The 16,930-nt window shown below is 43.1% G+C and overlaps 1 pseudogene; it reads left to right on the plus strand.

The window, feature by feature from the left end:
- LOC115157723 (solute carrier family 12 member 9-like) overlaps positions 1–14,527 on the plus strand; it is a 33,631-nt pseudogene extending 19,104 nt beyond the window's left edge.
- Positions 14,528–16,930: the final 2,403 nt, after the last annotated feature.

Here is a 16,930-nt window from a genome sequence, read left to right on the forward strand (position 1 = left end):
CTACGGAGGAAAGTACAAAAGAGAGCCCAACACAAAGGGGGGCACTTCTTCTGGATCAACTGAGACTTAGACAGACTCAGAGAACGGATCCTCGAAATTGTATTTACACTGGGTAAATACTAGAGTTACTACGGACCGAGACAGTGGACCAAGGTAACTAAAACTTCTACTATACTCTAGAGCATTTGGATTCACGAGGAACTTTAGTCTGAGACCTGTGGGTGAAAAGATTTGTCGTACATCTCGTGACCCCTGATCGCCCTCATCGGCGAGATAGGACCTTGAGTCGACACTTCATAATAGAACCTATAAGGTCAGGCCAAAGCATTCCAGAGTGATAAGACCCTCATACTCTAGTAGACAGTAAAAGGTATAGATAAAATCTGAACTAGTTACAGAGTTGAAAAGGAATAACATAGTAAGTTAACATCCCATAAGGATAACAACTGATTTGTACTTCTCCTCGAGCGGGTCACCATCTCTATAAGGTAATTGATGATTTACTATTGCATTTTAGTCAACTGGTGTTAATATAGGAAAAGTGTGGGCCATTAGGCCGTGGTGTAATAATTGATGTTTTTGAAACTGTGATAACCTGTAACCCATATTGCAAACCTTAAATAAATACCGTAATTTCCGGACTATTAAGCGCACCTGAATATAAGCCGCACCCACTGAATTTAAAAAATAGATATATTTTGAACATAAATAAGTCGCACATGTCTATAAGCCGCAGGTGCCTACCGGTACATTGAAACAAATTAACTTTACACAGGCTTTAACGAAACACGGCTTGTAACAAAAATAAATAGGCTTTAACGAAACACGGCTTGTAACAAAAATAAACAGGCTTTAACGAAACACGGCTTGTAACAAAAAATAAAAAATTAGCCGTAAGCTTTAGTTATCTTTTTGCACTGAGTCAATTCCTCACGCTGCTGTTTCCAACGTCTTATCATCGACTCATTAAGACCAAGCTCCCGTGCAGCAGCTCTATTTCCTTTTCCAACAGCCAGATCAATCGCCTTCAACTTGAAAGCTGCATCATATGCATTTCTCCATGTCTTTGCCATGATGAGGGTGACAAAATGACTACCGTAATCAGAATGATGGAAAGTTTGAGAGCGCTCGATTTAATCTAAACAGTAAACAAAAAAGTTGTTTGACCTTAACCCGTTCGGTAATTTCATTGGTCTAATGAAAGCTTCATGCCGCCAAAAGAAAAATTGGAGAAAAAAAAATTGAAAGCGGGAAAAATCCATATATTAGCCGCGTCATTGTTTAAGCCGCGAGGTTCAAAGCCTGGGAAAAAAGTTGCGGCTTATAGTCCGGAATTTACGGTACATCAGAAACTAGGCCCTGAACCCTAACAGGGAGAGAACGCCTTTGACACTCCCTGCGCAGGCTAAGGCCTAGTTTCTGTTATAAAACGTTATATTGAGATGACTAGACATTGGTTCATTATAAAGTTTAAGACTAAGCATTGAGAGTTCCTCATCCCTAATCGGGGGATGATCGACGGATCCATATTGTAAATCGGAGAAATAACTCTGTGAATAAGGTGGAACATACTCATACAGTAAAACAAGGTACAACACAGTAACAGTACAAAGAACTGGAAAGCAATACGACCAGGAGCAGTAAGAACGTTAAAACTATATACTCTAAGGCACCCAAACAGAAGGAATCGGACGAGCGAAGGTAACAGCACCGGATAAAGGGAGTACGATAATAACCAAGCCAGGCAGGTCCGGCGTGTCTGTGAGTCTCTAGTTACCGGAAGACATAAGGAGGGATAAAACCCTCCATCCGCCACTAAGCCCTTCGGGTAAAGTGGATACCGCGACAACGTTATAGCCTTATTCTAAAATTGATTGAATAAATTGATTTCATCATCAATCTACACACAATAGACCATAATGACGAAGCAAAAACAGGTTTCTAGACATTTTTGCAAAAAAAAACCCAGATACCTTATTTACATAAGTATTCAGACCCTTGGCTATGAGACTTGAAATTAAGCTCAGGTCCATCCTGTTTCCATTGATCATCCTTAAGATGTTTCTACAACTTGATTGGAGTCCACCTGTGGTAAATTCAATTGATTGGACATGATGTGGAAAGGCAAACACCCTTCTATATAAGGTCCCACAGTTGACAGTGCATGTTAGAGCAAAATCTAAGCCATGAGGTCGAATGAATTGTCCGTAGAGCTCCGAGACAAGATTGTGTCGAGGCACAGATCTGGGGAAGGGTACCAAAACATTTCTGTACCATTGACGGTCCCCAAGAACACAGTGGCCTCCATCACCAAGACTCATCCTAGAGCTGGCCGCTCGGCCAAACTGAGCAATCGGGAGAAGGGCATTCGTCAGGGAGGTGACCAAGAACCTGATGGTCACTCTGACAGAGCTCCAGAGTTCTTCTGTGGAGATGCGAGAACCTTCCAGAAGGAAAACCATCTCTGCAGCACTACACCAATCAGGAACCTATGGTAGAGTAGCCAGACGGAAGACATTCCTCAGTAAAAGACACTTGACAGCCCGCTTGGAGTTTGCCAAAGTGCACCTAAAGGACTGTCAGACCATGAGAAACAAGATTCTCTGGTCTGATGAAACCAAGATATAACACTTTGGCCTGAATGCCAGGCATCACGTCTGGAGGAAACCTGGCATCATCTCTACAGTGAAGCTTGGTGGTGGCAGCATCATGCTGTGGGGATGTTTTTCAGCGTCAGGGACTGGGAGACTAGCCAGGTTCGTGGGAAAGATGAACCAAGTAAAGTACAGAGAGATACTTGATGGGGTCTGAAAGGGTCTGAATACTTATGTAAATTTGATATTTCAGTTTTTTTGTGTTTGCTTTATCATTATGGGGTGGTGTGTGCAGATAGACAAGGGGGAAAAAACGATTTAATCCATTTTTGAATAAGGCTGTAACGTACCAAAAAGTCAAGTTGTCTGAAAACTTCTCGAATGCACTGTATCTATCTGTGGCCTAGTGATAATGTACCCCTCTCTCCCAGTCATCTTCTCCAGAGGGACTACAGTTTCCTGGGGGACATCAACGTGAGGGGCCCCCTGGTTACAGTGGGGGTGTACTCCTCTACCCTGTCTGCTGCCATAAGTAACCTTATAGGGGCCTCCCACATCCTCTGAGCACTCCCTAGGAACAACGTGGCGAGTAGTAAGGCTGAAATAACCTCAAGTCTGCACGTCTTGATTGACACCATCTCCCTCAAAGGTTCTTATATCATTCTATTCTGGTATTCTGTCTCAGCTGTTTGGAGCTTTGCATGTCCACATAGGTGAAAAAACATTCCTAAATCTCAGTTTTGGAAGTTACTAACTTAATGACCAAATGTATCCTATTTAATCAAATCAAATCAAATCAAATTTATTTATATAGCCCTTCGTATATCAGCTGAAATCTCAAAGTGCTGTACAGAAACCCAGCCTAAAACCCCAAACAGCAAGCAATGCATGTGAAAGAGGCACGGTGGCTAGGAAAAACTCCCTAGGAAAAACTCCCTAGAAAGGCCAAAAACCTAGGAAGAAACCTAGAGAGGAACCAGGCTATGAGGGGTGGCCAGTCCTCTTCTGGCTGTGCCGGGTGGATATTATAACAGAACATGGTCAAGATGTTAAAATGTTCATAAATGACCAGCATGGTCAAATAATAATAATCATTGTAGTTGTCGAGGGTGCAACAAGCACGTCCGGTGAACAGGTCAGGGTTCCGTAGCCGCAGGCAGAACAGTTGAAACTGGAGCAGCAGCATGGCCAGGTGGACTGGGGACAGCAAGGAGTCATCATGCCAGGTAGTCCCGAGGCATGGTCCTAGGGCTCAGGTCCTCCGAGAGAAAGAAAGAAAGAGAGAATTAGAGAGAGCATATTTAAATTCACACAGGACACCGGATAAGACAAGAGAACACTCCAGATGAAACAGACTGACCCTAGCCCCCCGGCACATAAACTACTGCAGCATAAATACTGGAGGCTGAGACAGGAGGGATCAGAAGACACTGTGGCCCCATCCGATGATACCCCCGGACACGGCCAAACAGGCAGGATATAACCCCACCCACTTCGCCAAAGCACAGCCCCCACACCACTAGAGGGATGTCTACAACCACCAACTTACCGTCCGAAGACAAGGCCGAGTAAAGCCCTATTTACACTTTTGAGTGACTTTTGGCACTAGCATTTATGTTTAAGACTACTATCGATGCCACATTGGCCGTTTTCAACCAGATAAGTATCTTCTTTTTGGTTCAGCTTCTCTTTATGTGTGGTTAACCAGACATGATCAGTCCAGTTGGGGTTAAAGGGAGAGTTCTCCCTGAAATTCACCTCGAAACTTAAGTTTGTCATGATTTTAATTTCTTAAAGGGTGTCTTAAGCTGATGAGTTTATTCCACACAATCTGTTGTGTGTAGATGAAGTATGATCTATATGCGTACACAGAAATGGGCCTTAATCCCCAAATAATGTGTGAGATTGCCACTGGTGTCACTCAATGTTTTTTTTCATGTTAATTCACATGGTGCCAATCCTATTCGTCCTGCATTGATATTTACAGGTGGGGTCCTGGCTCTGGCAAGAAAGACGTCACAAATTTGGAACCCCTTGGCCTCAGTGCTCATCTCATGGGCCCTAGTGCAGGTGGTGTTGTTTTCAGGGAAGCTGAGCACCATCACTAGCAGAGTGACCATTTTCTTACTTGTCTATGCTGCTGTGGATCTGGGCTGCCTGGCTCTGGAATGGGCCTCTGCACCCAACAGGTATACGATACAGTATAATACCATACAAAATAGTACAATACTACACTACAATACGTTCTAGATATTGATAGCCCATTTTACTCTCATTTGTGCTCAGCTTTTGAAAACTCAGCTTTTTAAAGTAAAGTGTCAACCTTCACAACAGAGGCTAAGTAAAAGAGGAAGAAAAAGCCACACTCCACCTCTTCTTCTTGTTTTCAGGCCGTAGTTCCGGTGCTTTACCTGGCACACGTGTGCTCGGGGCATAGTGGGCGGCGATGATGTTCCTGATCGCCATCTACGGCTCGGCTAGCAAGGCCTTCATGTTGCTTCTGCTCATGCACTACCTCTGTCCTACCAGCAGGGGGGGGCTGCTACATCAGCCAGGCGCTCATCTTCCACCAGGTACTACACACACACACAGGAGCACGCCAAAAATGCACACACAGGTGTACACATTGACACTCTTGCACATTGTGAAGGAGTGGCCTTTCCTGATTTGACCTCGGTTTTCATCGATGCTCAGTTAAATAAAGGTTAAGTTAAAAATGTAAATGTAGAATTGCAAGCGGCCATGACTGAAGGCAAACGAGTTGTCTTTGGGGTGTGGTTTCATGTGGGTGTTTTTTGGGGTATGTCTTTGCCATTCAATCACACCAAATGAGGGCTAATTCAGTTCTATGTGTGGGTTAAAGTAGAGGGAAGGTTCTACAACACCTTGTTACTCATGAGCATTATCAAGTACTGTAGCTAGCAAGCTAGTGTAACTAAATCACTGTCACATACAACACCAGGCACAGTCTCAAGTTTGACGGTTGACAGCATGCAGAACTTGCAGCTAGCGTTGGATGTAGTCTATATCTTGGCCATCTGAACTTTAAGGAAGCCCATTTTCACTAGAGTAGCTATTTCCCAATCAATGTGTGCATTGCATATCAAGCTGATACACTGTGTTGTCTGGGGAATTCATTTTGCATGGACCAGTGCGCTGGGTGGAGGGAGTTTGCTCATTATCAACCATTCCATCGGTCCTCCTAAGGAGAGGTCTCCACTCGCCTGCGGCACCAGGCCAGGCAAAGCGAACTCGCCCAGTCTTTTCCCAGAAAACACGACACCACCACCAAGAAAGATCTGGGAGAGAAATATCTCTGGATGAGATGCTAGACACAGTACAAGTCAAGAGAAACTTTGACCAACTCCAGCCCAGCTCCAAGATCCATTTGCAGCCCTTGAGCAGAGCTGCCAACCATCAAACACTTCAAGCCGTCACGGCTGGGGGAAAGTGAGTGGCCATAAGAACAGAACTGTGGACAAAGTGGAATAAGAAGTCCAAATCTCTATGGGCACATAAAACAGGAAGGCCAGTAACCTAGTGTCCTTTTCACACACTCGGCCCACTAAAGGAATCAGGGAGGTAATAAGAGCGGTGCCCTGACATTTTAAAACAGACACTTCACTGACCGGGAGTCCATTTCAAAGGCCATTTGGCTTTGCAAAAAAAGCAATGGTTTGTTGACTGAAGTTACAGAGGTTTTCTAGAGAAGCCATTATGTTATTTGGGAAATCTGTGTTTAATTGAGCCAAAGACTGACTTTGCTCCATTCTGCTTTATTGGTATCTTTATCAATTTTCTCGCATGGATATGCTCAGGGTATTATGCAGCCCCAATGTCATCCATTTATTCCTTTAAGTACTTGATTGGTTCAATGCTCTTATTTGTAAATGTCATGTAGAAGACACTTATTCAGAGCACCTTACAGGAGCAATTAAGGTTAAGTGCCTTGCTCAAGGGCACCACATCACCAGGAATTAAAACCAGTAACCTTTTGTTTACCAGCCCAACACTCTTAACCACTAGGCTATTACTGCACAGTACAATACGATCTGGAAAACTGTGTCCGCTCATTAGGTCTTTTTCTTTGGGCTTCTCAAGAAATGCTGGCGGCCATGACAGAAGCCAAACATGAGTTGGCTTTGGGGTGTGGTTTGATATGGGTTTCTTGGGTGTGTCCTTGCCACCACCCAGACACACCCATCTGTCAGAACCTTGCCCGCAGCTGTTTCCCCCCACTCAATCACAACAAACAAACCTCCTGCAGGTTGAGTTCAATAACTACAGGCAGATAATGTGAATGTAGTACTATGTATATTTATTTATTATGGTGCAAGTAAAATTTTTATGCCAAGTGTGTGTTTCCACCAAACTGACTTGTTGAGAGCCTCCCGAGTGGCGCAGTGGCCTAAGACACTGCATCACAGTGCTAGCTGTGCCACTACAGATCATGGTTTGAGTCCAGGCTGTGTCACAGCCAGCCGCGACCGGGAGACCCATGGCGCACAATTGGCCCAGCGTCATCTGGTTTAGGGGAGGGTAGTAGCGACTTCTGTGGCAGGCTGGGCGCAATGCACACTGACACGGTCCCAGGTGTACGCCGTTTCCTCCGACACACTGGTGCGGCTGGCTTCCGGGTTAAGCGGGCGTTGTGTCAAGAAGCAGCACGGCTTGGCTGGGTTGTGTTTCGGAGGACGCACGGCTCTCGACCTTCACCTCTTCTGAGTCCGTACGGGAGTTGCAGCGATGGGAAGAAGGAAAGAAAATGACTTGTTTCAGATAAAAATCAGTGCGTGATTTCCCCTCATCAATCTACACACATTACCCCATAATGACAAAGCAAAAACAGGTTTTTAGATATTTTGCCAAATGTATTTTTAATTAAAAAAAAAAATTATGTGACATTTACATAAGTATTCAGACCCTTGACTCAGTACTTTGTTGAAGCAATTTTGGCAGCAATTACAGCCTCAAGTCTTCTTGGGTATGATACTACAAGCTTGGGACACCTGTATTTGGGGAGTTTGTCCCATTTTTCTCTGCATATCCTCTCAAGCACTGTCAGGTTGGATGGGGAGCATCACTGCACAGCTATTTTCAGGTCTCTCCAGAGATGTTCAATCTGGGTTCAAGTTCGGGCTCTGACTGGGCCACTCAAGGACATTTAGAGACTTGTCCTGAAGCCACTCCTGCATTGTCTTGGCTGTGTGGTTAGGGTCGTTGTCCTGTTGGAAGGTGAACTTGCACCCCAGTCTGAAATCCCGAGCGCTCTGGAGCAGATTTTCATCAAGGATCTCTCTGTACTTTCTTCAGATAATTTTTCCCTTGATCCTGGCTGGTCTCCCAGTCCCTGCCGCTGAAAAACACCCCCACAGCATGATGCTTCACTGTAGGGATAGTGCCAGGTTTCCTCCAGACGTGACGCTTGGCATTCAGGCTAAAGTGTTCAATCTTGGTTCCCATCAGACCAGAGAATCTTGTTTCTCATGGTCTGAGAGTCTTTAGGTGCCTTTTGGCAAACTCCAAGCGGGCTGTCATGTGCCTTTTACTGAGGAGTGGCTTCCATCTGACCACTCTACCATAAAGGCCTGATTGGTGGAGTGCTGCAGAGATGGTTGTCCTTCTGGAAGGTTCTCCCATCTCCACAGAGGAACTCTAGAGCTCTGTCAGAGTGACCATCAGGTTCTTGGTCAAATCCCTGACCAATGCCCTTCTCCCTCGATTGCTCAGTTTGGCCAGGTGGCCAGCTCTAGGAATAGCCATTTAAGAATGATGGAGGCCACTGTTCTTGGGGACTTTCAATGCTGCAGAATTGTTTTGGTACCCTTCCCCAGATCTGTGCCTCGACACAATGCTGTCTTGGAGCTCTACAGACAATTCCTTTGGCCTCATAGCTTTGTTTTTGTGCCTAGCAAAGGGTCTGAATACTTACATGAATATGTTATTTCTGGTACATACATACACACAGTACAAGTCAAACGTGTGGACACACTTATTCATTCAAGGATTTTTCTTTATTTTTACTATTTTCTACATTGTAGAATAATAGTGAAGACATCAAAACTATGAAATAACACATGGAATCATGTAGTAACCAAAAAGTGTTAAACAAATCAAAATATATTTTATATTTGAGATTCTTTGAAGTAGCCACCCTTTGCCTTGATGATATCTTTGCACACGCTTGGTATTCTCTCAACCAGCTTCATGAGGTAGTCACTTGGAATGCATTTCAATTAACAGGTGTGCCTTGTTAAAAGTTAATTTGTGGAATTTCTTTCCATCTTTATGCATTTGAGCCAATCAGTTGTGCTGTGGCAAGGTAGGGGTGGAATACAGATGATAGCCCTATTTGGTAAAAGACCAAGTCCATATTATTGCAAGAACAGCTCAAATAAGCAAAGCAGAACAACAGTCCATTACTTTAAGATATGAAGGTCAGTCAATCCGGAAAATTTCAAGAACTTTAAAAGTTTATTCAAGTGCAGTCGCAAAAACCATCAAGCGCTATGATGAAACAGGCTCTCATGAGGACGGCCACAGGAAACGGAGACCAAGAGTTACCTCTGCTGCAGAGGATAAGTTCATTAGAGTTAACTGCACCTCAGATTGCAGCCCAAATAAATTCTTCACAGAGTTCAAGTAACAGACATCTAAACATCAAACATCAGGCCTTCATGTTCGAATTATTACAAAGAAACCACTACTAAAGGACACCAATAAGAAGAAGAGACTTGCTTGGGCCAAGAAACATGAGCAATGGTCATTAGACCGGTGGAAATCTGTCCTTTGGTCTGATGAGTCCAAATTTTAGATTTTTGGTTCCAACTGCTATGTCTTTGTGAGACGCAGAGTATGTAAACGGATGATCTCTGCATGTGCGGTTTCCACCGTGAAGCATGGAAGAGGAGGTGTGATGGTGCTTTGCTGGTGACACTGTCTGTGATTTATTTCGAATTCAAGTCACACTTAACCAGCATGGCTACCACAGCATTCTGCAGCGATGCACCATCCCATCTTGCGCTTAGTTGGACTATCATTTCTTTTTCAACAGGACAATGACCCAAAACACACCTCCAGGATGTGCAAGGGCCATTTGGCCAAGGAGAGACTAAGGAGTGCTGCATCAGATGACCTGGCCTCCACAATCACCCGACCTCAACCCAATTGAAATGGCTTCGGATGAGTTGGTTTGGGATGAGAGTGAAGGAAAAGCAGCCAACAAGTGCTCAGCATATGTGGGTACTCTTTCAAGACTGTTGGAAAAGCATTCCTCATGAAGCTGGTTAAGAGAATGCCAAAAGTGTGCAAAGCTGTCATCAAGGCAAAGGGTGGCTACTTAGGATTTGTTTAACACTTTTTTGGTTACTACATGATTCCATATGTGTTATTTCACAGTGTTGATGTCTTCACTACTATTCTACAACGTAAAAAATAAAGAAAACCCCTTGAATGAGTAGGTGTGTCCAAACTTCTGACGAATGCCAGAAGTTCATAAGTTCCCTAGTAAATCCGCTCAGCTGACGGACGACTACCTCTGTGCTGTGAGCAATCTGATTCGCCAGCACGGAGACCCGCCCCCTGCCGTGGGTTTCCTGTATTTGCCCCGCCCACCGGCAGACATGCAGTGATACTCCTACCTGCATCAGCTGGACCTGCTCAGTAGAGAGCTTGGCCCCACCCTGCTCATCCATGGGGTAATGCCAGTTGTCACCACTGACCTCTAACCCCTGAGCCTTCACTTGTATCCCCGCTCACCTTATCCCTCACCTGGCTCTGACCCCTTCACCAGCTGGACCTGCCCCGTAGAGACCTGGGCCTGACCCCACCCAGCCATGGGGGCACACCTGTTACAGAGAGGAAGAGGCGAAGCCAGAGGATTTACTCCACCCAAAATCTGTCTGCTTAAGAAGCAATTTTTTGTATTGACGTCTATGAGAGTGTTGCATTATTATGTGAGGCTTATTTGATCTAATAGAAGTTTGGTAATGTTTAGGCTGTTACAAATGTACTCCTATAAGTGGTTGCACGTGGCATTCCGGCAACTTTGACAAAAACAACTTAGTTGTGCCTGTTGGTTACATGCGTATCTGCTCTCTCATTGGCTAGAATGGTCCCACCTGATCTCCTCCTCCTTCCTGCTGTCCATAGTTGAGGACATGTATTCCCATTGTTAGAGCAGTCCGGCAAATATCTTGTCAATATAATAGATCATGCCGGGTGGTTACTTGCCGGTGTGAACTATTTCCAGACCAGAAGGGGGCGATATTTGCTTAGAAACTTCACCAGAGCTACATTAAGACAACTCCACTAGTGATTGAAGGGGAACAGCAGAGGCAGGGCTTGAACCAGTGACTTGACAGATATAGGGCATGTGCACTACATCATACGCCGTCTATGTCCTGACATTTTGACACAGGCTGACAAAGCCACACTGAAGAAGGCTGTACAGCCAAAACGTCTGTGTACGCTATCCGTGATGCTATAAAAAAATGTTTTGTAATGAAGGAAGCTTTATGCAACATATTTTTTTAGTGCCAACCCATTACACCTCTTTGTTTGTCTGAATTCGCGGGTTTTACGCACCAGCCAAGCTTTTCGGGGAGCCCGATGGTTTTCTTTTGATTAGCCACAAATGTCACAATATAGTTTCTGTTCTCATCAAAGACTCCCCCCAATAATTATTCATCTATTGGGATCATTTTTTACCATAAAACAGCTTTGTCTCCAGTCGAGTGATTAACAGGGAAGTCTCTAGTCTACAAACGAATAATCCAGTGTTTTATGCCATACGGTGGTCACTGTAAACCAGTTGCTATTCCCCAGACTGACTCAACCAGCACTGCTATGAAGTTAACCATAAGTGATATTCACTACCACGTCCCATCTGACGTTTCCACTGGTTTACAACCCACTGTCATTGTACACAACATGATGGCGAGGATCAGAAATACCCAGTCGATCCACGTCACTGGTTAACACATGGTGGGTGACTTGGCAGTGGGCATCGACGCCTCCAGCAGGCAGTAATGGGACCAGGCCTGGTTGCCAGTGCCAGTGAGACGTGCCACCCAATTGCGTCACGTTTGCTACAGAAAATCTCCATGAATTCACATATGTGGGTGTGCTGATAACAATGGGGTATGTGGGCGTAGACATAACCAAGCCAATACAGGAAAATGATTCAATATCTATGGCTTCCACTTTACAGGACTTGAATAGCACGAAGTACAGTTGGTTTTAATTATTTATTTAATTTTATTTCACCTTTATTTAACCAGGTAGGCCAGTTGAGAAAAAGTTCTCATTTACAACTGCGACCTGGCCAAGATAAAGGAAAGCAGTGTGACAAAAACAACAACACAGAGTTACACATGGAATAAAATGGGATAAAATGGCAAGGATGATGATGTAAAAATAGTGAACTTGATAAATGTTTCCATTGTTATGATCTGCGTAGCCCTCGGATCGGAGATACAGTAAATTGTTCTATTTTAGTTCTATGCCTGGGATGACCTTTTTGAGAATGAAATGGACAGACTCCCACTGTATCAAATTATTACATTCTCTCTGGTTATATCAGCCAGGGTTATGAAAATTAAATATGAATATGAATGCATATACACTACCGTTCAAAAGTTTGGGGTCACTTAGAAATGTCCTTGTTTTTGAAAGGAAAGCTAATTTTTCGTCCATTAAAATAACATCAAATTGATCAGAAACACAGTGTTGTAAATGACTATTGTAGCTGGAAATGGCTGATTTATGGAATATCTACATAGGCGTACAGAGGCCCATTATCAGCAACCGTCACTCCTGTGTTCCAATGGCACGTTGTGTTAGCTAATCCAAGTTTATCATTTTAAAAAGCTAATTGATCATTAGAAAACCCTTTTGCAATTATGTTAGCACAGCTGAAAACTGTTGTTCTGATTAAAGAAGCAATAAAACGGGCCTTCTTTAGACTAGTTGAATATCTGGAGCATCAGCATTTGTGGGTTCGATTACAGACTCAAAATGTCTGGAAACAAATAACTTTCTTCTGAAACTCGTCAGTCTATTCTTGTTCTGAGAAATGAAGGTGATTCCATGCGAGAAATTGCCAAGAAACTGAAGATCTCGTACAATGCTATGTACTACTCCCTTCACAGAACAGAGCAAACTGGCCCTAACCAGAATAGAAAGTGGAGTGGGAGGCCCCGGTGCACAACTGAGCAAGAGGACAAGTACATTAGTGTCTAGTTTGAGAAACAGATGCCTCACAGGTCCTCAACTGGCAGCTTCATTAAATAGTACCCGCAAAACACCAGTCTCAACGTCAACAGTGAAGAGGCGACTCCGGGATGCTGGCCTTCTAGGCAGAGTTGCAAAGAAATGGCCATATCTCAGACTGGCCAATAAAAAGAAAAGATTAAGATGGGCAAATTAACACAGACACTGGACAGCGGAACTCTGCTTAGAAGGCCAGCATCTCGGAGTCGCCTTTTCACTGTTGACGTTGAGACTGGTGTTGGAACACAGGAGTGAAGGTTGCTTATAATGGGCCTTTGTATGCCCATGTAGATATTCCATAAAAAATCTGCCGTTTCCAGCTACAATAGTCATTTACAACATTAACAATGTCTACACTGTATTTCTGATCAATTTGATGTTATTTTAATGGACAAAAAAATTGCTTTTCTTTCAAAAACAAGGACATTTCTAAGTGACCCCAAACTTTTGAACGGTAGTGTATATTCAATGCAAATGGAATTTGAAAGCATATTGCATTTTCCTTTAATCACCTCGTCTTAGGGCCTCACGCTAACCTTATATAGCCATGGAAGTCATTGGCAGAGGGAGAGGGAGCGCCCTGATGAGTGTACCCACCTAAACCGACGAGAAGATTCGCTGATGTTTCAGTGTGATCCCTCCATTGCGGAGGAGGAGACAACTGTGAGTCACTTCCGACAATAGCCATTGCATCGTAGGAGGGTGTGGAAGCATTAGTGTGGAAATGTACAGTAAAACAATCTGCACCGATTTCACGGAAAACTTTCTTTCTCTTCAATCTCTATTCATTTCTTTATTTCAGGTTAGGGGCACTCAGACAGTGGTACGCTGGGGAGTTCTTTTCCATAATGGAAGAGAAGGTCAGTAGGTCTACTCTTGGACCATGTCTGAAAAGGAAGAAAACAACTCATTTTTTAGTAGTGCAGACCACCTATTTCAGATCCACGTACCACCACTTAGCATTTCTACAAGGACACAGGTTTTTTCCCGTTACGTCATTACTATAAAGCAGTCTTTAGAGGTATTTTTTGTTGAACAGCTTCATCATTCATAAAAAATCTTGGCAGTATTTTTGTACTCTGTACTGTATAATACATTATAATATATTTTCACATGATGTTGAAGAAGTGAAGTACCATAGGGAATAATAGTTATTCTATGCTGTTATTTAATTCAATCTTAGTTAGCAAACCATCCATCCTCTATACAACCACCCTGAACCAGTTAAAGGGAGACACTTCAAATGAAATAAGATGGGAAAGTATGTTTGTAGGCCAGCTTGTACTACATATTATACCATTATAATAAGGACACATTATTACATGGTTATGAAATTAGAGGAAATTCTTACATAAAGAGATGTTGAAGTTCGACTGTGAAAAATAGAGTTATTCTATTCTGTGCTGTGCTGCTACTTAATTCGTTATCAGACCATCTATTCTTGTCCCTGTGCTCTGTTATCTAAGACCTAGCACCGGGACATCACACAAGGTCAAGAGACATGACAGCAAAACACTAGGGAGTCTAGTAGGGCAGCAGTGATAATGAGTCCATTTATAGCCAGAAAGAAGGTGGAGGGATCGCAGGGTAGCACAGCAGGGTGGATGGAGAGTGGGCCCTACATCCAGCTGTGTATTTTGATATACAGGTAACTGACAAAATAAAGGAAACACCAACATAAAGCGTCTCAATAAGGCGTTGGGCCACCACAAGCCTGAACAGCTTCAAAGCATCTTGGCATAGATTCTACAAGTGACCGAAACTCTATTTGGTGTTTTGTTTATGACGGTGGAAAACACTGTCTCAGGCGCCACCACAGAATATCGAATAAGTGGTGAAATGGGTTGAGATTTGCGTGTTGCAGTCTGTACGGGACTGTATGGGGAGCCAGTTGAGTGAGGCAAGAATTGGGATAATGTGTTAAGACTTTATGGTTCCTGTTAGGACTCTAGCAGCAGCATGTTGTACAGTTTGTAGATTTTTCAGATTGGAGGCGGTACAGCCTGATAAAACAGCGTTACAGTAATCTAGACTGGATGTAATGAAGCCATGGATACTTTATTTTCTGCATCAGTAAATTAAAGTGGATTTCTGATTTTAGCTATGTTCACACTCTGAAGTTCCATTGGCAAGAATTTGTTTAATCTACTCTTTCTTTCCACAGTCATCAAACCAGCCATACTTCTTCCAGCAATCAACCAATCAGTTGATCAATGGATTGATTTTGATTTATCAATCTGTGGAGAGGGCAGCAGACATCCACAGGACCAGGTCATGTTCATGCCTGATCACCTTTGACCCCAAGCCCAGCACAGAGACAAGGGGTGAAGTTGATCAAATATTTTCATAGCCTACAGCAGACAGATTAGTCTTCTCTTTTCATCAGGAGCCATTTGGTTTCCAACCTGTGCTTTCCCGCGATTGTATTTCAAAATTCAAAAGGCACTCGCACATATGAGCAAACTTTTTGCAGGTGCATGGCAACAGTTGAACAAGATAAAGGAAACCGCACACTGCTCTTGATAGCATCACTGATCTTTAATAAACGTACGTATCGGTCTCACGGCCTTCGTCAGAGCTTTTGTGAATTTCTTTTAATTAGCACCCTTATGTAGACCTAGCCCCACCCACATCCGTTCCACGCATGGAAAGGGGTTGGAGGCGAAGGATAAACAAATAAGTGCTACCAAATATAACAATATGCATTTCATAAATATTTGAATAAAGTGTGTAAATAAGACGTATTAAACACGTCTGTAAAACCACAATGAGGACATAGCAAGCCTTCATTAATCATTGGGTACTTCGTACGAAAACATCAGAGTAATCTTAAATAGCGACATAATTCATGTTCAAATTCACAACATAACATACATAGGCATTTCATTATTAAGTCCACTTATTTGTTTTTCCTTCGCCTCCAACCCCTTTCCATGCGTGGAACGGATGTGGGTGGGGCTAGGTCTACATAAGGGTGCTAATTTAAAAAAATTCACAAAAGCTCTGACGAAGGCCGTGAGGCCGATACGTAAGCTTATTAAAGATCAGTGACACTATCAAGAGCAGTGTGCGGTTTCCTTTTTCATTCACCGCGATTGTATTTGAAATATTACGAAAGGCCTGTATTGTCTATATCCTCCAGACACTTATGAGTACAATGAATGAATGAAAGAAGCCGCAGCAATCAGTGGAGTGAAGATGCAATGGCTGTCTGTCTGTCTAGTTAATGTCCACTACCACACCCATACTGAATACTAATGAGAAACCAGTTAGATCCCTGGCCTCTGACTTCCTTATTCCACCTACAACTACCTGGAACACATGAGGGGAGATGTAGACTGATTCCAGATCTGTTGCAATGTGCTTTAGCCAACGCCTAAGTCAGACATGTTCAGTGACTAAATCAAATCAATGTTTATTTGTCACGACACGTACACAGTACAAGCAGGTATAAACGCTGCAGTGAAATGCTTACTTACAAGCTCCCTCAACAGTGCAGTTCAAATATCAATAACAATCAAAAATCAATAAAAAAATAACAAGTAGAAGAAAGTAGTATGTACTTAATAAAACTGATATGTACGCAATAGGATATACAGTATACATTATGAATGTGCAATGTCAAGTACAGTATGACTGTATTTACAAATATAAAGTGGATAGTGTCTTGGTCGCACAGTTGAGTAAATAGTATATATAACAGCAGTGTTGTGTGTGTGTGTGTGTGCTTGTATGTAAGAGTTGGATGTGTGCAGAGAGTCAATTCAAATAATCTCTAAGGTGCCGGTCTGAGCAGGTAGACAGCTAGATTACCTCCTTGGTCAGAGGAATTGGCTAAAGCACAAATAAGTGTTTACCAGGATATAATGGATGTGATTGGGAGAAGTGACATGGACATTGTCAGAATGTTGCTCTTCAATCTACACCCTTAGTTGGGTTTCTACAATGTAATACTCTCCGGAAGCCATGAGAATTCCCATTTAGATTAATGTAATCAATGTTGACGTTGGGGAACCAAAAGAAGCTCAATTACAGCATATGATGGTTGAAACATGATGGTAAAA

The sequence above is a fragment of the Salmo trutta genome, chromosome 21 (assembly GCF_901001165.1).
Source record: "Salmo trutta chromosome 21, fSalTru1.1, whole genome shotgun sequence".
Taxonomy (NCBI): Eukaryota; Metazoa; Chordata; class Actinopteri; order Salmoniformes; family Salmonidae; genus Salmo; species Salmo trutta.